This window comes from Felis catus, chromosome D4 (assembly GCF_018350175.1).
Source record: "Felis catus isolate Fca126 chromosome D4, F.catus_Fca126_mat1.0, whole genome shotgun sequence".
Lineage (NCBI taxonomy): Eukaryota > Metazoa > Chordata > Mammalia > Carnivora > Felidae > Felis > Felis catus.
The window spans coordinates 4,589,068-4,614,064 of record NC_058380.1 but is presented as its reverse complement, the minus strand read 5'-3'; the positions used below and the strand labels follow the sequence as shown (position 1 = coordinate 4,614,064).

At 46.5% G+C, this 24,997-nt stretch overlaps 1 long non-coding RNA gene across 3 annotated transcripts; it reads left to right on the top strand.

Moving 5' to 3' along the window:
- Nucleotides 1-1,887: 1,887 nt before the first annotated feature.
- On the top strand, nucleotides 1,888-24,014 carry LOC109493678. Of its 3 annotated transcripts, XR_006588786.1 has the most exons (5): nucleotides 1,888-3,085; nucleotides 5,589-5,693; nucleotides 5,971-6,160; nucleotides 17,688-17,805; nucleotides 18,545-20,343. It is a non-coding gene; the product is annotated as an uncharacterized LOC109493678 (long non-coding RNA). The 3 variants fall into 3 exon arrangements; XR_006588785.1 differs by lacking the exons at nucleotides 1,888-3,085; nucleotides 18,545-20,343 and adding an exon at nucleotides 22,890-24,014 and having other exon boundaries at nucleotides 5,073-5,693; XR_002147981.2 differs by lacking the exon at nucleotides 1,888-3,085 and having other exon boundaries at nucleotides 5,073-5,693.
- Nucleotides 24,015-24,997: the final 983 nt, after the last annotated feature.

Genomic DNA, 24,997 nt, shown 5'->3' with positions numbered 1-24,997 from the left:
TTCTAATTCAGCAATTTCATCAGGCTGTTGCCAAGTGTATTGGCTTGCTAGAGCAGTCATGACAAAGGCCCACAGATGGGCCGGCTTCCCCGACCTGGAGGCTGCAAGTCTGAGGTCAAGGACAGTCAGTAAGGTTGGTTCTTTCTGAAGGCCGTGAGGGAGGGATCTGTGCCAGGCTCTCTCCTCGGCTTGGACGGGTATCTTTAGGAGTCCTCACATTTTCTTGCCTCTACTTGTGTCTGCCTCTGTGTCCAAATTTCCCCTTTTTATTAGGACACCAGTCATCTTGGATTAGGACCACCCCCCCGCCCCAACACCCACACTCCTCGTCTTAACTAATTACATCTGTGATAGCCTTATTTCCTAACAAGGTCACATTCTGAGATTGAGGGAGTTAAGACTTTAACAAATTTGGGGAGGGGGAGCGCAATTCAACCCATGACCCCAAGCATGTGTCCCTTTAAATATACTCGATCGGCCAGTTTGCGGGTCTGATCCTTCACGTAGATCACGTCGGTTGTGTTTGCTTACGGATCTCTTCTCTGCGCTTCTATGGCTACACGTCCCGTCTGCTTGGGTCTGTGCTCGAAGGCTCCTATCTTTCTCCTCGTGATTTCCCTCTTTGCATGGTTGCTCTGCATTCCGAGGTTTTCTTCTACTTGGTCTTCCGGAGACAATCTGAACAAAGACCATCCTGTTTTTTGTTTCACGTATTGAAGTTTGAAGAGCATGTATTTGCTTCTGCAAAGTCATTTTATGCTTTTGGTGCAGCTCCTTGAGAATTCTTACTAGTGCTTGGATAACATTCTCATCTAAGTCTTCCAGTTCCATCTGCCCCCGTGGGAGGCACCGATTTGACGTTTGCCATCTGGGCCTTCCTCCCTCTGGTGGCTGGGACGTTTGCGGTGAGCCTCTCCTTTCTCCCCTCTCGTACGTCCGTGGCTCTGCGCATCATCAATCATCAGCAAAAGCTACAAAACCTCTTAAGTACCGATAAACCCGAGTGGGGTGGGAAGCAAAGAGGCTTCTGGTCTCGTTGGATGACGGCTGACAAACCCAGAGAGGTGAGCGGCGTGCTGGCGATGGTTATGTGGGCGTCAAGGTCTGCGGCCGCCAGACAAAACCAGTTCTCAGCTTGGACACCCTCACGGTGGGAGACTTGTCTTCCTTTCAAGGCTTTGTCTCTGGGGCTTGTACAGGTTCACATGCCCCTGAATGGATGTGGAACGAGACATAGGTTCAAGGTTGACCAGGTCGTCTGTGACAGTGAAATACGCGCTCCCTGGGCAGATCTTTCTCCGAGCACGTTTTCAGACACGGGGACTTCAGGAAGACATCGAGGTGTGATTAGAGCAGGGATAACGTGCTAATAAATTTCGTGGCCCTCGGTGAGGCCAGGTCAGCTTGTTCCTCTGGTCATGGATGGCTGTGCGTACCACCTGGACAAACACCGAACTGCTTTCCGCCCGGTGGCTCCTCTGTGACCCACCCGCATCGCTGTCAGAGGTGTGGGCGAAGCCCTTTGCCTTGGAGTCAGAGCCTCTCTGGCCAGGTCTCCTTCCACAGCAGCTCCTCAAACTGCCACAGAGGCTCTCCCCAATCTGCTCTGTGCTCCCCAGCCAGCCCTGTGTCACCTGCACGCAGGCGAGCCCCTGGAGGAGAGAAAATGGTCGTGAGCCTCCCGGGACCCGGCGTCCTGCCGTCAGGTGGCTCCTTGCTCAGACATGCTGTAGACCCCAAAAGGCACGGGGCTGCTGGATGTATGGTTTTTATTTTTAGTTTTTAATTTTTTCTAAGTGTATTTCTCTATTTTGAGAGAGCGAGAGCACAAGCAGGAGAGGGGCAGAGAGAGAGAGAGAGAGAAGAGAGAGCGAGAATCTCAAGCAGGCTCCACGTTGTCAGCACGGAGCCCGACACGGGTTTTGAACCCACAAGCCACGGGCTCATGACCTGAGCCGAAATCAAGACTCGGATGCCTAACCGACTGAGCCACCTGGGTGCCCCTGGACGTGTGGCTTTTAAAACAGTGGCAGATATCATGGCAACGGAGAAAAGAGAACCCTGGTGAAACCACGAGTTGGCTTTTCGAAGAGAGTGGCTGACGCGAGCCTCTCGTGTCTTCTTCTTAGAATTAAAAGGCGCCACGGATGGTTCCTGAAATCCTTCTCCAGAGTGAATGCCATACCTTTCTGCAGCCCACGGGGGCTCTGGTCTGTGTGCTGTGCATGAGAAAATTTATCACTTAACTGCTTCTTGTCCTTCAACTTTGTCTGACCGCCAGCCCAGAGCCGGAGAACTCAGTCAATGAAAACAGAGCCAAACAAGGGAAGAAGTAAATCAGCGCTGAGCTCTCTGAGGGTCCCCCAGGGGGGAGAGTCGGGTCTCTAGGCCACTCCCTGGCCAGCCGGGGAGGGGAGCGGCCCCCATGCAGGTCCCTCCCAGGACCGGGCAGTTGCTGAGATGTGACCCTCCCCGTGCTGTCCTCTGCTGGCTGAGCTCCCAGGGCTGTGGATTCCTGGCCTCGGCCTCGGCTCTCAAGACAAGGCAAGCCCCCTCCTCTGTGCTGCCGCTTCCCCAGCCGCCATCCCGCCTTGTACCGGCTTTCTCCGGATCGGACCCACGGCCCCAGATCCCCCCAGCTCCTTGCTCTGCAGTGTCTGAGCCCCCGAGAGAGCTGAGACAATGAAGTCAGAGAAGAGCTCAACTGGCCAGCTTCCTTGAACAGTTTCAGGGGACAGTTGCTGGCTGTCACCATGACACCTGTTTCCCCCCTCGCCTTTCTGACGTCCCCGAGTTTCAGTTTGGGAATGCCTATGGCCTTAGCGGGGGCTGGCTCTGCGCTTGACTTCGGGTCCGGGCAAAGTGGTGGCGGTGGAATCAGCTGGGGACCAGTCAGCTGAAGGGCTTACCAGAAGTGCTGGACAAAGTCTCTGCCTCTCTTCCCTTCTCTGGGCGCGATCCGTGAAACGTGGGGCTCCCGCGGCTGCTGGCCAGAATTTGGGGATCACAGTAGAAGCCGTTTTAGGTTGGCTTAGCAGCGTGAAGACAGAGCTAAACCCCAAAGGAAGCGGCTCTCGGTGAACTGGTAAGCCCAGATCCAATGTTTCATGCCCATACTCACATACCCGAGTGCCTTCTGGATGTTTCCGCCTGCATGGCGCACTGGCTCATCAAACTCACAAATCTTTCACGGAAAGACATATCTTTTTACCTAAAACTCATTTTCCTCCTAGTTTCCTGTTTCAGAGAAACCCAGTTCTGCTCCCTCCATGCAAGCCACGTCACCTCTTACAAGGGGGACACCAGCAGCCTCCGAGCCCCCTGCCCCCAACCCTGCAGGACCGAGCTTCTCATCCATTCTAGAGGTCCGACTCAATTTCCTAAACTGTACATTGGATTACCTCCCCTTCGCTGTGTAAGGCCCTTGGGATACAGGCAAACACCCCGGCCTATCTTACACCAAGACCGCACCTAAGCTGATATCTCTTGGGGCGCCAAGAGCCTTGTCTCAAAATGACCTCAAGGTTTCCCTGTGGGTCACTGGCTGGACCTCTGGGTGAGCTAGGTGGGATCAAGGCCTCCCCGTCTCCCAGCAGGACAGCCTAGACCCTCACTGGCTCCAAGGTTCCCAGGTGGGGCAGCCGGCTTTCCCAGAAAAGTTCCAGGGAGCAAGGTTCCTCCCCAGGATGAGAGCCCACGGAGGGCCCTGGCCCCATGTCTCTCCCTGGGGCCTTGCAGGGGGTGGTGCTGTAAGGGACCAGGGCCTTCTCACCTCTTTTGGATCCCTGCATTTCCCCCTCTGTATCTTAGGCTTCAGAGTAACACACGGCACTGTCTCGGCATCCGGAGAAATCAATCCGTCACACAGACAGTGTCATTTTGTGCTGGACTGCAGGCCACAACTTTGGCCACCAACCCACGTGGGTGAAATGGTATCTTGCTAACGGTTTTCCTTTGCACTTTTAATTCGGTTCTAATTTGCGTTTCCCTGATTACTAGAGAGGTTGAACGCCTTTTCATATTTCCTGGCCACCTGGTTTTCTTTTTCATGGAGTCTTTTCTAGCTCTTGACTGTTTCTGTTGAGCGGCTTGCCATTTTCTTACTGTGTTATAGGGGTTCTTTACGTATTTTTGGATATTAATCCTTAGTTGGCCAGATAAATGAAATATATATTTTCCAATAGATCTCTGGCTTTGACTTTGTTTATAGTCTCTGCCTCACAAAACTTTTTATTCTTAACACAGTCAAGTTTTTTATATTTTTAACATAATTTAAAATATAACATTACATCTATCTTTAACATAATCAAGTTTTTTATATATTTAACACAATCAACATTTACACTACGCATTGTATCCTGCTCAGCAGTTTCTTCCTTATCCTGGTGTTGCACAAGGAGCTGCCTGTATTTCCTTCCAAAAATTTCAGTCGGCTTTCACAGGTAGGTCTTTAATCCATTTAGAATACACTGTGGTGTGTGTGTGTGTGTGTGTGTGTGTGTGCGCACACGTGTGCATGCGTGGTGTAAGATAGGAAAACAAAGGTGCGATTTTTCTGTAGGACAGCCAATTTTCCTTGAGTGGATGGTTCTCTACTAATGAAATGCCCCTTCTGGGGGCGGCTGGGTGGCTCAGTCGGTTGAGCGTCCGACTTCGGCTCAGGTCACGATCTCGCAGTCCGTGAGTTCGAGCCCCATGTCGGGCTCTGTGCTGACCGCTCAGAGCCTGGAGCCTGTTTCAGATTCTGTGTCTCCCTCACTCTCTGACCCTCCCCCGTTCATGCTCTGTCTCTCTCTGTCTCAAAAAGAAATAAACGTTAAAAAAGAAAACAGAAAAAAAAAAAGAAATGCCACTTCTGGATAACATACGAAGTCTGTTTCTAGACTATTTTCTCCACTGGTTCATTTGTCTAGCCATATTTTAAAAACAAATGCTTCTAAGGATGCCTGGGTGGCTCCGTCAGTTAAGCGTCCGACTCTTGGTTTCTATTCAGGTCATGATCTTACGGTTTCGTGAGTTCGAGTCCTGCGTCGGGCTCTGCACCGACAGTGTGGAGTCTGCTTGGGATTCTCTCTCTCTCTCCCTCTCTCTGCGCCCCTCTCCCGCCGGTACTGTCTCTGTCTCTCAAAATAAATAAATAAAAACTTTTAAAAAATGCTTCGTTAAAACCAATAATACTCTGTTTTTAAGGTTCCATTTGCATGTTGAATGCCGCCCACACATGACAGCAGGTTGGGAAATTACACTCTTGTGTCACAATCAATTAGCTCTCATTTCTCAGTCTCGTTCATCTGGGTTGTAGAGAGGAGCAGGGACATCATCTTTTGGTGAGGCTCTGAGTTGCTTGGGAGGTCACAGGACCACAGGACCAGTGCCGTTTTCCCTCACCACCGACAGTGATCCCAGGAGGCATCCGGACGCTCGGAGGTGGCCCTTCTAGGCAATCAGTCAGCGACTATTTGATTGATAAGCAGTTTACTTTTATCTGCCAAATGAGATTTTTTTTCTTCCTTAAAACCTAAAGGGTGGCGACGCCAGTCTTAAGGAATTTTGTCGTCCCGTTACCTGTTCACTTCCTTTTCTTTCAGAAACCCTCAGCATTTTCTTAGTCCTGAAACTTAAGCTTGCAAGCTCCTGGACCGTTGAGAAGTATTCCCCTTCTCCAGAATTGTCGTGGGCATCATTGCCGTGAGGTATATGGCACATCTTGGATCCATTCTCTTTTCTTTTCTTTCTTTTTTTTTTAGAGCTGTTTTATTTTCTGAAATAAGATGTACTTCTCCTTTTCCTACTTGGTATGTTTTGGGAACGAGGTGTGGACAGACCCTCAGGCGTCTGCCCACCTGTGCTCACACCTCCGAAGGGTCCCCTCTTTCAGAGTGTGGCTTGCTTATGCCGATGCAAATGGTCAAGGGGTTGGCCTGTTACTCTGTGGTCAGAGCGTGTTATTAAAGACTCTGTTGCCGGCAGGCTGGCCCTCCTGTCTCCGCTGCTGGCCTTGGAGAAGGAGACTGCCGTGAATCCTACAGCCGCAGGAGCACCCCCAACGAAGCCTCTGACGGGAACCCAACCCCGGTGGGCACCCCTGTTACCGCCTCTCTGATCTCAGACAAGGACCCAGCTCAGAACGCCTGGACTTCTGGCCCAGAGACACTGGGAGGTAATAAGTGTGTGTCATTTTAAGCCTGTCTGTAGTGACGTGGTGATTGTTATGTAGCAATAGAAACTAATACATTAACCTGCAGATAATTTCTGAAAGTCACTCCCTGGCTAATGCGTATGCTGTCGGTTGGAATGTTCCAACCAATTCCACTGAGTTTGTCTTTACCCAGATAAGAGATACGAGAGTGTTTATATGAAGTCTCTCCCAGCATAACAGTGCTTCAGAATCACGTAACGTCTTCCAAGTTTCCCCGCCTGTGAGTTGGGGCTCCGGAGCCGGTGGCTTTGCGGAGGGAAGGGGCCAGCGAGCGCCTGGTGCACAGTAGGCCCCAGAAATCCAATCAATAGGTAAATGAACAGAGGGCTGTCACCACCTTCTTCTTATTACTGTAATTCTCCGTCTCGGGCTCTGTGATGTGTCCTGTGCGTCATCTTCTGAATCACTGAAATAGTCTCGTCAGGCAAGTGGAGTCACTCCCTTTTTACGAGTGGGGAAGCAGAGGTTCCGAGAGGCTGGTGATCGCCCCAGATCAAACAGGTTGAGTGGCAGATCGAGCTCGGGGTCAAGGCTTCCCCACTGGAAACACCGGAACACGCACACATGCACACGCGCGCGCGCGCACACACACACACACACACACACACACACGTCTATGTCCGCGTATAAATTTTGAGTACAACTCTCTTTTATCTCTCCCGGTCACTCCCCTGGGAAGGGACTCGGGTTTGGGAGCTGGGCGAGCCCGGCCGCCTGTGACGGCCGCCGCGGCCTGTAGGTGGCGCTCGAGGGCTTGTCACCCGCGGCTTCAGCGCCGCTCCTTAGAAATGTGTATTGACTCCCGGCATCCTTGGCTCTTCGGAGAGCTGATTTTCTCACAATTCATACAGATGGGTGGGCCCATTATGGCCGATTCTTCAGCTGTGAATTATTTAGTGCGCAGAGAAGTGCTTGCACACGCTTAATTTCCAATCACGATCGGATGCCTCCGTGCAAACCGCTAGGAGGGAGCGAGGGGAGCGGAAAGGTCCTTCACAAGTCTGCAATTTCCCTCCCGAACGAAGGTAACCAGGGACGGGGTTCGCATTTACAGAGTGCTTACTCTGTGACTTCAAATGACTTGCCTCGCCTCGTTAATCTCGCGGCATCCTTAGGAGGCAGGTATTAGTCCTCTCACAAAGAAGAGGGAGCAGACCGAGAGAGTGGAGATATCCTAAGGGAAGGGAAAGACGGGGTAGCGCGTGGTCCCAGACTGGCCGCGTCCCCACACCTAGTCCTCAAAGGCTACAAGGAGCCAAAGACCCCCTTGGATGACCTCCCCCACCTTGTTTCTGCGTGTTTCCTTTTCATTGTTGACAAGAGCCAGCCACAGAGTCATGGACATGAGCTCAAGCCTCATTTTGGACAGTGTGATTTAAGCAACACTGCGTCGCGGGGTCCCTGTGGCACAGATGTCCACACCCTATGGCCACATCTCTCTCTGTTGTAGGAGGAAGGTGGGTGGAGAGCAGGGGTGAGGGGCACCTGGGAGGCAGGTGCTGGTGCCCTTGGGGGACCACGCGATACGTTAGGTGGGCATGGGGGAAGACAGGGACCGGGAAGGCGTCACGGAGATCCCTGCTGTTGAAAATAATTTCTATGCCATTTAAAGGACCACCCTTGGAAATATTAGATGAAACAGGATCCAACTGAACAGCACGAGCCAATAGGATGTGAGATGTGAGTTGCTCTATTTTAGGTCAAGGCCACCATAAAAAGACGGGAACTCTGGCTTTCATAGAGCTCCATGAAAAAGGGTTGGGTAGGAGGAGGAAGGCCAAAGACCAATCCTTCCTGCAAAGCTCAGGGGACAGAGACCGCCTCTCCTAATTCATCCACTTAGGTAAGTTCGGGCTGCCGGGAAGGCTGGGCCGGCCAGCCTTCCCCAGGGCGTCTCAGAAGTCCCGTCAGTCAGCGCTGGCACGTTCAGAAATGCACCAGGATTTCTCATGGAGTCTTTCTCGTTAAATCCACGTGTTGGCCAGAGCTAATACAGGTCACACTGAAATGATGAGACAAACGCTACGAATTGAATTACGCTAATTTAGTTGTCATAAAACCACAAGCTGTCATTTGCAGGATGAAGAAACCCGTATTGAGGCAGCGAGGACTTTGCGATTAGCTCGTTAGGCGTGGGGCCAGAGGCCTGACCCTGAAGTCTTCGTCAAGTGTCTGGATCTGGTGTGTTGTCTCCCAGGCCTGAGCATTCTCCTGTGAAACCTCGGACTGTCGATCACGTACCCGGAAGAGTCTAAGTGGCACTGTCGAGTTGGCTTCAAACCCAGAGTTCGCGGACTGACTCAACCAGGAGGATGCTTTTTTAGCCTCACAGATGTGGCTCCCAAAGGGACTTCCAGCCACTTCTTTTCCAGAACGGGTGCCTTAGCACTGCTTTCTCCCAGAGCCTTTCCACATGTTTTTGTCTCCATAACACATGACGGGGGCCGACACCCGTCGTTTATCTAGCAGATCGGAGGCGAGGACTGTGTCACCGGTGTTCGGTTCGCATTTAGAGAGTGCTCAATCAGTGCGGATGAGTGAAAATTTGAGATGAGTTTGATAACGTGGCCCAAAGGATAAATGGACCTCATTTTCTTCTGTTCCCGGGCCTGGAGGGCTCTTCCATATGCTTATGAGGATATAGGAGGCAGTGACTTATTGAAACTCACGAATGGGGCGGTACAAACATAGGAGAATCTTTAAGACCCTTTATTCTGCTGATTTTCTGGAAGCACACAGAAACTTCTAGACTTTTTTTTTTTTACTCATCAAATATTTTGTGGGTGTACATGTAATAATGAGCTGGGCTCAGGGCTGAGAATGCAGCGATCAAGGCACCAGGGACTGTGTTTTCTGGAACCCATCAGTCCCACAGGGAGGCAGCGACTCAACCGGCACTGAGTGGAGGGAAACCAAGAGTAGAAGAAGGCAGCACGAGGTAGACCAGTAGTCTGGAGTTGGAACAGGCCTCTCCAGAAGGATCAAGACTTACCCAGGTGGCTTCGGGCCAGCCCCAGGTGGAGATTCCCAGGAGGGAATGAGAAAGGCAGGGTGGGGGGGGAGGGAGATCTGAAAAAAGATGAACAAGGCCAAGGGGAGCACAGCCCAGAAGGCAGGTCTGGTGAGGGGGGCGGAGAGACTCGGAAGGCCCCGAGAGCCCCTGCCAGTCCCCGGCAGCATCACTCTCAGCAGCAGGAAGCGTCTGGTAAGCTTAGAGGCTCCCTAAAGCAGCATGACCTGGGCACGCGCTCGTGCCCGCAGGAGCTAGGAGGTTGGCAGCCTTACGTTGTCCAAGTGAGCACGCCCAGGGAAGGGCACCTTCTCTATCTGCCTCATCTCAGGTTCACAAATGACTCGCTTCGCGTTCTGTTGTTTGTCTATAATTTAAATTCATAGAAACAAACTTTCCACAGCTTCACTGCTAAGGTGGCGTAACACCATGTGTCACTTTGCTAGGGACGCCACAACGAAGTGCCACCGACTGGCGGCTTACACGACAGAAATGTATTTCCTGCGGTGACAGAGGCTGGAAGTCTGAGATCAAGGTGTCGTTTCTCCTGAGGCCCCTCTCCTGGGCTGTCGACGGCCACCTTCTCCCATGTCCTCACGTGGTCGTCCCATGGTGCCCGTTTGTGTCCTAGTCTCCTCTTCTTATAAGGACAGCAGTCATCCTGGATGAGGGCCCACCATATGGCCTCGTTTTAACCTAATTACCTCAGGAAAGATCCAATCTCCAAATATAATCACATTCCAAGGTCCTAAGGGTTAGGGCTTCAACATAGGAATTTGAGGGCCAGGGATAATTCAGCCCATAACACTCCACTTAAGTAAAATGCTTCTTCCAAGATGTTACCGCCAAAGAATTTTAAGAAGCAAAGAAGCTAACGAATTTTCTCTTGGGACACTGGAAGCTCAACCAGTCAAATTTAATTAAATTCATTTGCCAGTAAGTGAGTGTCTCCTACACAATGTACTTCCTCTAGAGGAAAGCCTATTGTCACCTAATCTTCGTAATTGAATCACAAAGCATTCCTCTTCCTCCCCACTCCCCTTCCCTTCCCCCCCCCCATCAGAGCCCCCAGAAGAGGGCTCTTCTGGGCAAGTCTACAATTTATCTTTAAGCAAAAAGAAATGGAATCAGGCATCGTAGAGTCAGACCTTGTTACATGACAATGTCAAACGAAGACCTTCTCGGGCCGACTCTGCCCTACCTGTATACACATCCTGCCATGTTCTCGGTGTCCCCGAAATGGAACGTGTGCTTCGAGACGAGGAGAAGTTAGGGGAGCCATCATAGTATATTTGTGAGGATAAGGGTGTTGTTACTTAAAAAGCCTTTAGTGCTTGTTAGTGAATGTAAAAGGCCCACTTTGTCTTAACTACCGCTTTTTCCGATTTCGCTGTGATTTGCCTCATACTCGCTTACATAAAAATTACTCTCCAGACCAGAAATTCTTTATTCCGACATCTGTCCAAAAATGTTCCTTCTGCAACTTGCAGTCGTAACTCCTTGTTTTAATACCACCACCTCCTTCTTCCTGCTGTCACATTCTTGCAGAAATGGCAAGTGAAAAGAAAACATTCCCTCCTGGGAGCCCAGGAAATGCAATGTAATTCTCTGTCGAGTGATTTGCTATATTTATATAACCAGGAGAAAACAAACACAGACATGTACTACACTCAGGAAACTCCTGTTTGCTCTATTTTTAAAAATTGGGGTCTGCTTTCTCGAGGAGAGCCAGCTAAAGCCAGGCTTTATAGATTCTTTGTCAACATGGACAGGCCAGGCAATGGTTGTCTTAAAGATTTCTCATTTAAAGGCAGCGACATAAGTTAGTAGACCAAATGCCCAGTTAGCATGGTACATCCTGTAGGAGTTCACAGCCCTACCACTAGGGTGGAAACCTGGGAAAAGCTGAATTTTTACAATAGGGTAGCGTGATGTGGTAGAAAAACAGAAGTCACTGAAGAGGACAGACCTGTTGGGGCAGAACTTTATGATCAACCGGTTACATATGAAGTGAAACTCTTCTGATCTTGGAACCTTCATTAAGTGTACAGGGCTGATGTGTGAACCTAAGATTTTCAGGCATTCTGATATGAGACCCTGGATTACTTACGATTTAGTTACCGAATATTCTACATACCTGCGTCACAGAGTCACCTTACATTTAATCTAATCCCAATGGGGATTTTAAGAGAGAAGTCAACACGTTTATCCCAAATAGTCTCTGAAAGAGCAAAACATAATAGCCAATATAATTTTGAAAAATAAAGATGAGGAGTGCCTGGGTGGCTCAGTCGGTTGAGCGTCCGACTTCGGCTCAGGTCATGATCTCGCGGTTCGTGCGTTCAAGCCCCACATCGGGCTCTGTGCTGACAGCTTGGAGCCTGGAGCCTGCTTCAGATTCTGTGTCTCCCTCTCTCTCTGCTCCTCCCCCGCTCACACTCTCTCTCTCAAAAATAAATACACATTAGAAAAAAGAAAAAAAAAAGAAAAAGAAAGATGAATGGAGATTGCTTTTCTTTAACAGAAGGAGAACGTGCTATAGTGACTTGTGCTGGGGAAATGAAGAAGGTGTGCATTTCCCTACACTTCCCAATAAATACAACTAAAAACCTTAGAACTTCTATATAAAACAACTATAGGACATATATACTCTGATTGGCAGACAGCAGAAGCAGACTGTTTAGGGACCTTGGAACCCGAGAATGACATGATGGTGAATTCCCTGGGTTTTCTCTTTGGCCTCGTATACCTCAGACTGGATAATGGAGAAGCCAGCAACCTAAAAACGCCCATGTGCACAGGACAGAAAAACGTTCCCAGAAACGTCTCCTTCCTACAGAGGACCAGGAAAAGAGCAGCACAGCAAGACAGAACTGCCAGATAGTAACCACTTTGTTCAGACCAAGCACCACAGGAAAGGCTGTGGCCCCAGAGCCATACTCACAGCTGGCAGAGGGGGAGCCTAGATGTCCACTGTTGACAGGTCAACAAGACGCTCCAACTTCCCACTGGGATGGGGTCAGAGAAGGCAGAGTGAGGAACGGGGACTTTCATTCACACTGGGTGGCCATGAGCCCTTCTCCCACATCCTGTGGTGGCAGTGCAGATCAGATGGGGAGGTTAGACTTCCACCCCCACTCAGGGTGCCCCTACTTCTTCTCACAGGAGTGACATCAGAAGAGGCCTGGTGGAGAATTGGGTTGTTCACCACCAATCAGTAGTCAGAAGGTCACCTTCCCGACAGAATCAATGGAGGCCTCTTCTCAGCCAGGAGGGTACCATTAGAGGCCTAACTGGGATCATGAAATCCTGCCCCTACCCAACAGTAACAAGGAACCCCTCCCTTCCCAGAGTCCATGGAGATCAAGAAGAAAACCTGGAATTCTGTCCCACCTGGTGGTAATGTGATACTGCATCCTTTACTTCACCCACCAGAGTGGTGTCAGAAGAAGCCTTCTAAAACGCTGGTTTCAACAAGATGTCTTATAACATCAAGGTCCAGGTCTCAATCAAAACCTCTTGGCAAACAAGAAGCAGGAGGATCTGAACTTAAATGACAAAAGACAATCAATAGACACCAACACCAAAGGGCACGTGTGTGGAATTGGATGACAAAGATTTTAAAGCAGACATCATAAGAGTGTTCCAACAAGCAATCACCAACACTCTTGAAGTGAATGGAAAAGTAGGAGTCTCAGCGAAGAAATAGATGATATGGAGAACCAAATGGAAATTTCAGAAGTAAACATACAATGACCAAAATAAGACACTCACCTGATGGGCTTACCAAAAGAATAGAGAGGAAAGAGGAAAGAAACTCGAAGATAAAATGATAGGAGTTAGCTAGCCTCAACAACAGAGAGAAAGCAGACTAAGAAGAACAATGAAAGGAGACTTACAGACATGTGGGGCTTTAACAAAATATCTAACACTCATGTCATTTGATCCCAGAAGAGGAGAAAGACAGTGGGACTGAAAAAGTATTCAGAGAAATAATGGCTTAAAAAATACCCATATTTAGCAAAAAGCATAAACCTACAGATTAAAAAACTAAGTGAACGTTAAGTCTGATAAACTCAAAAGAAGTCCACTCAAGAACATGTAACAGTCATATGTCCCCAAATTAAAGACAATGAAAGAATCTTAAAGGTAGCCAGGAAGAAATGACACATTACCTATTAGGGAAAACAATTTAAATGATGGTGGATTTCTCACCTGACAACATGGAGTCCAGGAAGAAGGGGCAAATTGTTTGATGTGCTGAAAAGAAAAAAAAAGTCTAAACCCAAGAATTCTATATCCAGCAAAACTATCCTTTAGTAATAAAGATGAAATAAAGGTAGTCTTAGGTGAAAGATTGGACGTTATTTCCCACATTCTTACCTGAAAATAATGGCTAAAGGAAGTACTCTAAACAGAAAAAAATAATAAGAGAAAGAATCTCAGAACATCAAGAAGGAAGGGAAAACACAGTAGAGCAAAATAATGGATAAATACAGTAGACTTTCCTTCTCTTTTTGGGTTTTCTAAATTATATTTGATGGCCAAAGCAAAAATTACAGGGTTCTCAAAGTATGTAGAGGAAATATTTTAATCAACTATATTATTCACTATGAAGGGTAAAGGGGTATAAAAGGAGGTAATTTTTCCTCACTTTGCTTGAACTGGTAAAATGTCAACACCAACAAACTTTGTAAGTTTTGAATATATAATATAATGCCTAGAGCAACCACTAAAAAAGCAATAGAGACAGTCAAAATTGTTGTAAACAAAGAAAGATGAATTCTAGAAAAGGTCAAGAAACCCAAGAAAGGCAGGAAAAAGAAAACAGAGAAATTTAAAAAGGGAAGAAAAGCTTGAAAAATAAAATGGCTGACTTAAGTCTTAATGTGTCAATAGTTAATTTAATGAAAATGTCCTAGATGTACCAATTAAAAGACAGAGATCAGCAGAATCGATTAAAAAAACATGACTCAAGTATCTATTGCCTACAAAAACTCATTTCGAATATAATGATACTCATCGGTTGAAAGTAAAAGGATGGAAAAGATACACCATACAAATATTGATCAGAAGAAAGCTGGAGTGGCCATATTAATATCAGCTAAAACAGACCGTAGATCAAAGAAAATTGCCAGGGCTAGAAAGAAACATTACATACGATGACAGAGTCACCTCGCAAAGAAACAGCAATTCCAAAGGTGAGTGAACCAGAGCGCTGCCAAATATGTTGAGCAGAAATGGATAAAACTGGAAGGAGAAAGACAAATCCACACTGGGGACTTCCACACTGGGCTCTCAATAGCAGAGAACACTCCACTGAATGATGGCAGGATTGCTTCTTTTCAAGAGCCCACCGAATAGACAGCAAGACAGATGGACGGCAACCTGGGCTATAACGTAAACTCCACAAACGTAAAAGAATTGAAGTGTGTTTTCTGACCACGGTAAGATTAAAGTGGAAACGACCGGAAGATAACTAGAAAATTCTCTCTTGGAGATACTTTTCTCCAAGTGTTTCTCCAAACACTTGGAATCTAAACAGCTCACTTCCAAGTAATCCGCGGGTCAAAAAGGGAGTCTCAGAGGAATAAAGAAACAAAAACAGAAACACCGAACTAAATGAAAATGAAACACATCTTGCCGACATGTGCGGAACACGACTGTCCCACTAAATATCTGCAGCGAAAGAGAGTAAAATTCTCCAGTGAGTAATAGAAACCAGAAAATGAAGAGCAAAAACTAACCGAAACAAGAAGGAAGGAAATGATACAGAGAAGGGGAGAAATAGAGGACATTGTGGACAGAGAAACAATACAGAAAATCAATGCAACAAAAGGCTGGTTCTTTGAAAAGGTCAAGGAGATTGACAAATCTCTGGCAAGACTGACAAAGAAAAAAAGAGAAGACACAAATTACTGATATCAGGAGTGAAACAGAGGATACCGTGACAGACCCTACAGACATGAGAAGGGTAATAAGGAAATACCGTGAACAATTGTGCCCACATAAGTTTGACAACTTACATGAAATGGACCAGTTCCTTAGGAAATAAGCTGCCACAGTTCACCTAATGTGAAATAGATCATCTGCAGCCATTTAACAATGAAAACAATTAAATGTGTCATTAAAAAGCTCCTGAAAAAGAAATCTCCAGACCCAGATGGTTTCACCAGAGAGTTATTCGAGTATTTAAAGAAGAATGATCACTAATTCTACAGAATACCTTCCAGAAAATAAAAGCAAAGGAAACATTTTCACCTCGTCCTATGAAGCAAATATTACGCTGATAGCAAAACAAGACAAAGATAGTACAAAAGAAAAAGAAAATCTAGAGTAGTATCTTCATAAAGATGCAAAAGCTCTTAATATTAGCAAATAGAATTCACCAACATGTGACAAGAACTACCCATCATGTCCAAAATAGGCAAGAATGCTAGAAAACTAAAAAGCAATCCATGTAATCCATGATATTCCCATGCTCAAGAAAGGTCACACGACTCTATCAATCGATAAAGAAAAGAAGCATTTGAAAAATTCACTAATTTATGAGAAAAATCTCTGAAGAAAACTGGGAGTGGTGGGGAACCTCCTTAGCTTGACAAAAAATATGTAGAAAAAAACCCCACAGCTAAAACCATCAACAACAGCGGGTGTTTTCACTATGATCAGGAACGATGGAGTTGCAAGAGATAGTTTTTTCAACAGGTAATGTTGAATTGGATAGGCACAGGCAAAACACTCAAAAAAGAATCTCCACCTACATTTCACCCTTCATGCAAAAACTGGCACAAAATTGAGCATAGATTTAAAAACAAAACCGTGTTTAGAAAAAAAGAATAGGAAAATACATCTTTTGGGACCTAGGGCTGGGTGAAGCATTTTTAGTTACGACATCAAAAACATGTATGTTAAAAAAAAATTCAAGAAGTAGACTTCCTCGAAAGTGAAAACTTTTGTTCTACAACGTACCCTGTTAAGAACATGGAAAGACAAAGGGATAAAGAAATACTTGCCAGCCACATATCTGTCAAAGGACTCATATTTAAAATGATAAATTCTCAGAAATCAAAGCTAAAAAAAATAATCGGGTCACAAAATGAGCAAAAGGCACGAAGAGAATATATGGATAGTGAACAAGTTCTTAAAAAGATACTGAATACCATTAGCTTAATTCTCATTGGGGAAATGCAAATTAAGACCTTGACGGGATATCATTATACATCTATTAGAACGAAAATGTAAAAAATAGTGATAATCCCAAATTCTGATGCGGAAGCAGAGACACGGGATCTCTCACATATTGCTGGTGGGGATGTGACACGTGACAGCCACTCTGGCAGAGAGTTGCAGTTTCGCAAAAAACGAAATCGTACGTGTACCAAAGAAACTCAGCAGTTGTACTCTTGAACATTTATCTCAGATCAATGAAAACTTATGTTCCCATAAAAACCCGTAAATAATTGTTTCTAGCAGCTGTACTTGTAATAGCCCCAAAGTGGAAACAACCGCGGTGTCCCTAAACAGATGAACGGTCAAGCAAAGTGTGATACGTCGAACGTGGAGTAGACTGTTGATACACACAGCGGCTGGGCTGGGTCTCAAGGGCGTTATGCCAAGCAGTAAAAGCCAATACCAAAGGTCATGTACTGTATGATTCCATTTATACACCATTCTTGGAAAAACAAAATTGTAGAGATAGAAAACAGATTAGTGGTTGCCAGGAACCAGTTAGGGATGATGGGGACAGGTGTGTGTGCGCGGGGGAGGGGGGGGATGCGTAACTACAAAGGGTCGCACAGGCAAGATCTGTGTGACGATGGGCTATTTTTGTATCCCGGTTGTAGTTGTTGTGACACAAATTTGCACCTGTGATAACATGGCATGGAACCATACACACACAGGGTACGATGTCAACTTCCTAGTTCTGAAGTTGTGTTATAATTATGTAAGACTGTACTACCGGGAGAAATGGGAAGGAAACACAGGCTCTCTCTCTCTACTGTCTTTGATCTATAATTGTATTTTTTAAAGTTCCCCAAATGACAGAATCCAAAGTTATACCAATTAAAACCATGTGGTAGGGACCAAAGGATCAACAGAAGGGAGTCCAGCAACTCAAACACGTAAATATGGACATTTGGTACATGATAAGAGTCGCATTTCAAATCAGTTTGGAAAATATGGATTATTTGAGAAAATTGGCAATCTAAAACAAAACAAGTGAGATCTCTATGCCAAGTCGTAAGTCAATTCCAGAAAGCCTCAAGAACTAAAATCTAATTCTCAGTGGCAGAAAACATAGATACTTTTTATAATATTCTGTTGGAAGAGTCTTACTGAGCGCGATGTCGAATTGGAAGCCTGGAGGACCACAGACTTCATACTTAGTAAGCCATACCGTAAAGAAACCAGCAAGACCTGTGTGAATACTTTTGGAATGATAATGAGTAACAAATTAAATACTCCTATTAACAGGAAAGAGATCGTGTAACTGAAACACAGACCAAGGAAATGAACAGAGAAGAGGAAAACCAAGATGTTCGACAATATCTGGGAAGAAACGCAGCCTTACCAATAACCAACGAAACACAAGGTAAATTAAAATTTAATTTAAATTTAAGTTTAAATTAAAGATTAACCAGATTAATTGATTGAAGCTAGTGACGGAGCCCTCCGTTCTGAGGATACGAGGACGCGGACGCTCATGCACACAGTTCACAGGCTGGGTCACTATTTGTGTAGAAATGTAAATACGACCCTTGGATCCAGCGGGCTAGATTGTAGAAATCGATCTCATAGAAGTACCCAGGCGGGAAGCGTCAACGTACGTGAAGGGAAGTTATTCGAAGCATTGTTTATAATTGTCCAAAATGTGAACCACGTTCCTATCTTTAACTCAATAGTAAATTGGTTAAATAAAATACGGTACTTCCATATATTGGAACATTGAGCAGATTTAAAAAACAGTGAACCAGAACTGTATGTGCTATAAACACTTAAAAATGTAGAAGGGTAGCAGTTCAAATGAAATTTGAATATTAGACAATAAAGGGTAAAGAGCTCTATTTAAGCTTCTACTATATATATTGGCAATCATATATGCTTATATCCATACATATCTATGTCAATATATATAAAAAATGCTTTTGTATATTCATAGAAGATTTATAAAAGGATACACAAGAAATTGATAAGACTTCCTAGAAAGAACAGTGGAATGGGGGAGTTGGAGGGAGATGATTTCTTACTAAAGTGATACAGTTGTGTTTCTAAACAATGTCAAACGGCCCTACAGATTCATAATGAAAACCAGGCTTATGTGTGTGTTAAAGGTCTCCAGTTAAAGATAATTTAAAAAGGAGAAACCACTGCTGAAGAAACAGAACGCAAGAGAAGAAAGCATGGATTAGCCAACTCAGGTAGCCACATAAGCACAGACATACTTACCTTCCTCGTTTCTGATTCTTATGAACACAGTACCGTAGACCTTTCATGATACTTCCAAAGTAATAGACCATCTGTGCTGACTTAGGGGACAGCAGGCCAGGTTCTGGGGGACTGCCCAGCATGCAGCCTTTGTCAGTATTTTAGGTATCTCTCTTTCACGTTAACAAGCAGCGGTGTTTTCTTCGTGGAATTAAACTCCGCGAAAATCTCTTTGCAAGCAGATTTGTGTCTTGATGACAGTCTGTGGATGACTTGGGCTGAGGCACGCCGATGGAGTGTGTGGATCTCCGGGGAAACTTCCAGCAGATACGCATCAGTGCAGCCACATTCTTCCAGCCTTTACAGCCGTCAGGGCGGTGTCTGACCGTCCTGACAGCCGCCTGCCTCCAGCCGAAGGCGCACGGCGCCTGCGTGTGCCTTTCGCAGCAGTTCATGGGTTACGATCACACTCCCGCCTGCCTCAGTTTCTCTGGTGGGTTCCCGAAGACACAGGAACTTTACCTCTTCTTGTAAAAATTTTTTAAATAGTTTTTTTAAGTTTATTTATTTTGAAAAGAGAGTGCAAGCAGGGTAGAGGCTGAGAGAGAGAGAAGAGAGAGAATCCCAGGCAGGCTCTGAGCTGTCTGCCCAGAGACCTGAGCCCAAGGCGGATGCTTTACCGACTGAGCCACCCAGGCGCCCCAGGAAGTTTGCTTCTGAGGGATGCGGGGCTTATTCTGTTCGCCCTCCTTTCTCCAAAGATCCTTCCTGGCTTTGTCCAAGGGGGATCATAATGGGCAGAAGAAGGAAGCAGTATAACCTATGGTGGAGAACACAGCATTTGGAGTTAGAACTCCATCTAAATCCTGGTGCTACTCTTTACAAGTACTGTGTAACCTGCGCATCTGTTTCTGTGTCAAATGGGGCAACACTATTTTAATAGGAGAGTGTTTTCATAATAATAGAACTAGTAGGACGTGTATATGAATACACACACACACACACACACACACACACAATGGGGTTATTATAAGGAATTGGATCACATAATTATGGAAGCTGACAAGTCCCAAGATCTGCAGGATGAGTTAGCAGCTAGAGACCCAGAAAAGCCAATGGTTTGGATCTAGTCCAAAGGCCTGCTGGCTCAAGACCTGGGAAGAGGTGATGTTTCAGTTCAAATGTGAAAACGACAAAGGGCTGATGTCTCAATTTAAACGCGGTTAGGAGGGAAGAACTCCCTGTTCCTTGGGAGTGGGTCAGCTTTTTTGATCTATTCATGCCTTCTACTGATTAGACAAGGCCCATCCACACTGGGGAGGGAGATCTACTTTACTCTGTCCTACTGATTTGAATGTTAAACTCATCCAAAACACTCTCACGGCCACACCCAGAATAATGTTTGGCCACATATCTGGGCACACCGTGGTCCAGTCAAGTTAATATGTAAAATGAGACATCATAGAGACTTTTGAGAATCAGAAGTTAATGTTTGGGAAATGCTTTGGTACAGGGACATGGAATATGGGATTTGGGAAGTTCTTAAATGATTATTTAAATTAGAAAACGTTTTATTTATTGAATCATTTGATCCCCATAACAACCCAAGGAGGGGGAAGGGGAGAGGTATTCACCTCCTTTTATTTAAAAAAAATTTTTTTTTCAATGTTTACTTATTTTGGGGACAGAGAGAGACAGAGCATGAACGGGGGAGGGGCAGAGAGAGAGGGAGACACAGAATCGGAAACAGGCTCCAGGCTCTGAGCCATCAGCCCAGAGCCTGACGCAGGGCTCGAACTCACGGACCGCGAGATCATGACCTGGCTGAAGTCGGACACTTAACCGATTGCGCCACCCAGGCGCCCCCCACCTCCTTTTAGAGAGGAAGAAATCAAGGCATCAGTCAGTTGTACAGCTTGGTCAGGGCTTTCCAGAACCTACCAATCCTTTACCTTCGGGGTGGGGTGGGGCAGATGTGGAGGAGCGTGGGAGTGTGGGACGTGTACCAAGGCCAGTGAAGCTTTCAAGACTCTGGAGCCTTTGAGGGATGGGGGACTGGAGTCACTGGGGTAGCCAGAGGACTCTTGAATGCCCCTTGCCTGTCTTTTTGTGAGTAAGTCTGAGAATCGATGACTGTTGTAAGTCCTCTTGTTACCAGAAGTGGCCACGCTGCCGGGATCCAGCATCCGTGCGTGGTGAGCAGATGGTAATGGAAAAGACACACGCACGGGGACTGTTGAATTCCATATCTTGGAATATGTCATAATTCTCCCTGTGGGGGCTGCAGTTTAACTTTGCCCTGTCTTGTAAATCATAGACTCTGGAGATTGAAAGGGACCTTAAATTTAAGTTAATCGGTACAACTACCCATGATTCCATAGTCAGATAACAATACCTGCGTTGTAGTGTCTAGATACGTGTGGACCACTTTCAGATACATCCTTCCCGATGACCCGGACACACAGCATGACAGGAGATGTAAATGATGTGCCCAAGGTCTTACAGTGTTTAGAGAAGAGCTGGGACAGAGTCTCCAATGACTCTGTCTACACACACCCCCTGGAGAGGGGGAGGACCGGGTCCCAAGCAGTATAACATACTGTAACACCTATCTCCTTGGTTTGAGACTGTTTTCGCTCATTTCTCGTCCACTGGCCATCGGTTCTTTATTTGAACTATATGTTTGTATAACTCCTGTTGGTGACTCATCAAACAGGACAAAATTCCTCCTCCAGAAGACAGCTCTTCACACGTTAAAGACAACGTCCATGTGTCCCGTGTGCCCTTGTTTGAACTCGTCTCTTCCAGGCTACAGTCCTCGTTCCATGTGCCCCCACCGTCTAGTTGCTTTACTTGAGATGCGCCCCAGTAAAGGCCTTTATAAAGTGTGTTTCAACAACCGCCATGGTGCCCTGGCATGGTCTTGACCTTCAGAGTAGAATGTGTTTGTCCCCGGACCTCCGAGCCCCAGATCCTGGCAAACAATTAGCAGCAGCAGCTAACACGGGTGGGGACGTTCAGCCCATCTCCACCTGAATTTTCTCAACCTCCGAGGCTTCGCTGTTGGTTTGGCCCCCGGCTTGGCGGCTGCTGAACCCTAGACTTGTTCTCTTCTATTTCGCTTCTCTCTTCCCTCTGCTTGGTAGGCGGGTTTGGGCGTCACCCTCATCTCCTTGGATTCCTGGGACCCTACAGAGAGGGCAGACACAAGGTGGAGGGACCTCGGCCATCTTTATTCCACATACGGTCACCTTATTAATGTATTCATGGCCACATGAATTCTGTTGAAGGGCTATTGATACTGAGTTTATACTCAGTTGAGATTGAGTTCAGCTACGCCCACTTTGTTTACATACTCAGTTTTGTATTGTGTTAATTTCTTGGATCCAAGTACAGGACTCCACGCTTACTCCTGTCACACTTTCCTTGGTCATGTCTACTCTTTGCCCTGTGATTTAAGGCATTTTAATCTTGTTATCATTAGAGCTTACCTTTCTTCTTCTCTTTTTAACGTTTATTTCTTTATTTTGAGTGTGTGTGTGTGTGTGTGTGTGTGTGTGTGTGTGTAAGTGGGTAAGGGACAAAGAGAAAGGGAGAGAGAGAATCCCAAGCAGGCTCCATGCTGCCAGCGCAGAGCCCGACTCAGGACTTGACCCCACGAGCTGCGAGATCACGACCTGAGGTGAAACCAAGGGTTGGACGCTTAACCGACTGAGCCACCCAGGCGCCCCACCTTTCTTCAAAGCTTCCAATCACTCATTAAGCTGAACTCAATTTTATTTTGTTTTTTTCAATTTAAAAAGTTTTTTTTAATGTTTATTTTTGAGAGAGAGGGAGAGAGAGAGAGAGAGAGAGAGACAGAGCATGGGTGGGGGAGGGGCAGAGAGAGAGGAAGACACAGAATCCAAAGCAGGCTCCAGGCTCTGAGCTGTCAACACAGAACCCGACAGGGGGCTTGAACTGGCGAACCACGAGATCATGACCCGAGCTGAAGTCAGGCACTTAACTTGAGTGAGCCACCCAGGGGCCCCAAGCTGAACTCAATTTTAAAAGCCGTCCCGTGGGTCCTTTCTCCTTTTTAATTTCTGAGAGCTTTTCTTATTTCTTCCTGTGTATCCACATGGTCATAAGCATGTCCCTTTACTTCCCCTACAAGTGCACACACACATGCACACGCACTTTCTTCACCTGGGGGTGTAAGAGGCAATGCTGAGGGAGAACCACGAGTGACCAGCCCTGAATTATCCCCAGGAAATTCAGCTGCTATATGAGGATTGTGCAGCCTGCTGGACACCCACCCAGACTCACAGCCCTTCAAGATGTGGGAAATCTTTGAGGGAGAAGAAAGAGCTGGGGAACTCTGCCACATGAAACCAACATCCCGAAATCAAGGAAGCCTGCTGCATGCCAATCCATCGGGAATATGACGGAAAGGATGGCGAAGTGGAAAGTTTCCACTAAGTGGCAAGGACGCTGTGTGTGAGATCGAGCGGAGCAATTATCTTCTGAGTTGCTGAGAGATCCAAGCAAGGAGGCAATGTAGGCACAGGCTCTGCGGGAAGCGCGTCTGGAACTTGGGATGTGCACAGCGACTTCTGTCACAAAGGATCCCCCAGAGGAGAATGGGGCTCACTCGAGACCCAGGACAGAATGTCTGCCGTCTCTAACAGGAGAGGAGAGCAGATTGAGTGAGCATTTCCACATCCACTTTTGAACGGATTTACATTCAATGTCAATGTTTGGACGATTTCACAGATGTATTTTCTCTCGGTTATTATTCGCCATTTCAAATGCCTCCTGGAGGTCCCTGCTGCACGTTGAGGAAAACTGAGCACCCCCTCTGGGTCATTCAATCCATGTATATGAAATGTTTCTAATATATAGTACGCATTCATAGTTTACAGCATCCAGTGTATAAGGAAGTGTGATATGTGACACGAAATGCATCCGAGATTGGCAAACCACGATCATGGGCTAGCCACCTATTGTGTCAAACAGATTTGTTTTTGTTTGGACGTGGCTACATGCATTCATTTACAGATTGCCTATGGCTCCTTTGGCTACAACGGCAGAAGTGAGTAGTGACAACACCGTCCCTGTGTCCCACAAGCCTAAACTTTTTACGATCTCTCCCCTTAAGGTAAAATTTGCCCAATCCAGTAACATACAATATAGTATTTAATATATAACATACTACATAATATATAATGTGACGTACCAACATAGAATATACCATACACACTATATGTAAATATAATATATAATATATGACAGCATACATGATCATAATTTGTAAGCAGTCATTATATTTGTCCAAAGTGTGGGGATAAGGTATTTGATGGTTTGTACAATTAAACCATTAAAGCATTTCACTAATTTAGAGTGTTTGTTCTGTTGGAAAATCTGCAAAATTGTCCCTTGGGGCTGGTTAGCCTACACAGAAACCGTTCTGCAAAAATAATGATTGATACAGCAATTAACAAACACGGCTTTAGTTGAGGTTTTCCTGTTTTCCAAATAAATTGCTAACAGATGTAGTAACTTCTAAGGCTGGTCCACATCAAGGACCGCGGTTCCAATTGGAGTTGAGCGATTGATTCTCTGGGCCCTGCAGGGACTACACACGCTGGCACAAAATCAGTAGACTTGAGTATCGTGGCCCAGATGGAGATACCGCTTTGGGGTCTAGAGCATTCAAGAGCTAATTTCGAGAGGTACGCCGTAACCGTCTAAATGTGCGGAACAGATGTATGGAGACTTGCTTATGTGTCTCGGACCCATTCGGTCTTGCCCAGTTTGCTCTTCGGCCGCCGTTAGCGCAAAGCGGCAGGGTGAGGTCGATTGGGTGCAGGCTTTATCCCCCAAGGTGGCATAAGACAGCAGGTCACCTAGTTTGCACGGGGCCCTGCGTGCGCCACGCCTCGTTTTCTGCCCTCTGAGTACAGCAGACAGGTGTGCCCGGGTGACATCAGGGTCACCACGTGGCCGGTTTGCTCTGCTCCGCGCGGTCGAGGCAGGGGCCCGGGTTAACATGCACTGACCCAGGTATATAAACTCGGCCGATGTGCACGCCTGTCTCTGTTGACAAAGAGGTATAGTGTAGGCTTCCTAGAGCCCAACAGTTCTCATCTGCTCTGCATGAATATTCACTGAGTGCGCAGGAATTAAATTATAGAGGCACCTGTGACACTGAGGGACCTAACCACTACATCGGGCCCTTCTGGTCTATTTGGAACATCCACGGAGAACCTTTTGTCCGAGTAAGACAATAAACCTCTCACTGTACGTCTGCTAAACTCAGACCGTCAGGTTCCACTGGTGTGGCAGTGGGCATCGCGGGCCACCTGTGAGTCCCCTCG